Source organism: Notothenia coriiceps, unplaced genomic scaffold, assembly GCF_000735185.1.
Source record: "Notothenia coriiceps isolate Sejong01 unplaced genomic scaffold, NC01 NC01_scaffold00006326, whole genome shotgun sequence".
Classification (NCBI taxonomy): domain Eukaryota; kingdom Metazoa; phylum Chordata; class Actinopteri; order Perciformes; family Nototheniidae; genus Notothenia; species Notothenia coriiceps.
The window spans coordinates 18531-20120 of NW_011339027.1; the positions used below are offsets into that span (position 1 = coordinate 18531).

At 46.5% G+C, this 1590-nt stretch overlaps 1 non-coding gene across 1 annotated transcript; it reads right to left on the bottom strand.

Moving 5' to 3' along the window:
- Positions 1 to 652: 652 nt before the first annotated feature.
- trnag-gcc (transfer RNA glycine (anticodon GCC)) lies at positions 653 to 723 on the bottom strand. Its single transcript has one exon. It is a non-coding gene; the product is annotated as a tRNA-Gly (tRNA).
- Between the last annotated feature and the right edge of the window lie 867 nt (positions 724 to 1590).

The following is a 1590-nucleotide window of genomic DNA, read 5'->3' on the forward strand; positions in this document are numbered from 1 at the left end:
ACGCAAATTCGTGAAGCGTCCCTCATTGCCAATTTGTAATGATTTTTCCAACATAAATCCCGATTCCTATCAAGCAGAGGTGGAAGAAGTACTCAGAACTTCCAGTTAAGTAAAAGTGAGGTTGCTTCTCTTGTTTTACACAGTATTTTGTGTTTTTGTCCAATCGGGGGCACAAACTGCAGCACAGCAGCAGGGGTCTTTTTGGGACTCAATGCCTATAGTCACTCAATAGCTTTACTCTCTAATTGTGTGCTAGTACAGATTCCAAACAACAGTGAAGATATGTTGCATTTGCAGAGAATGGGAACCTAGTTTTCCTCTTGGCTTACAAAGATTCTACCACTCATCTGCCCACATTCACAAGACACCTTAACTACCACTACGCTGGCGAGGTCAACAGCACGGTCAACAAGGTGGATTTTTCAAAAGATATGCTATATGCTCTAAGTCATTTAAGAAGGGATACAGTCCACCGGTCATCCCTTACAGTGATTTGATGTCGAGCATCTCACTGAGTTCTCAAATCAATGGGAGTCGGCACGGAGAACATCCCTCTTTACTTGTACACTCCAAAGACCTGTGTGTTTGCTGTAGCAGAGTCCAAGTGGTGTAGGCATTATACTTTATTTTCAGACAACAAAGAACTGTCTATTGCATTGGCCGGGAATCGGACCCGGGTCTCCCACGTGGCAGGTGAGAATTCTACCACTGAACCACCAATGCTGAATTATAAAGCCAAGCCACCATACGGCAGTTGAGGCGAAAAGTTCAGCCAACAAAGACTGTTTTCCAAGCAACCACGCTTCTATATTTCATTATAAGCTCTATATCCGTAAAGACATTCTAGTGTTCCTCCCTTAAATGGATTTGATGTTTAGCATCAAACTAGTGTTTTCTAATGCCGCGGAGTCAGCACGTATAACATGCCACACAACTCAAGCGTATTACTAAAGAGATAGGTTCCAATCGGGGGCACAAAGTGCAGCACAGCAGCAGGGGTCTTTTTTGGACTCAATGCCAAAGAAGCCACAGGTGAGAGCAACGAACCATGCTAGCGCAGCTGGGGGAAAGGGTGTGGCCTGGGATGTGGAAAAGCCAAGTGAGGGTCACCGCGGGGGCTTGGACTGAGACAACTACGTTGGTGTCTGTTCTCCAGGACGGCCTCCACAATTACTCTGGTTTCTCTTCAAAGCGTATAAGTCTTTCGCCTTTTACTAAAGACTTCCGTGGAGAGGAACACCTACGAGTTCAACCTATTTTTGGAGGCTTGGCCATTTGGCTGAGCGTTCTGAGTTTGTGAAAGACAAGAAAAGAGCAGTCATTCGCACGTGGGCTGTCCAAGCTACGCAGCGCCTCTGTTACGCCAGGTCAAAAGAGCCGCACCAAGACCTGCGGCGACTGCGCAACGAGTCCGTCTCCCGCAGCAAACGTTAGGGGTCATCGCTTCTCGGCCTTTTGGCTAAGATCAAGTGTAGTATCTGTTCTTATCAGTTTAATATCTGATACGTCCCCTATACGGGGACTATATATTAAATGGATTTTTAGCACTGGGAGCTGAAAGAGGGGCTTGCCCCGTTCACTCCACGCATC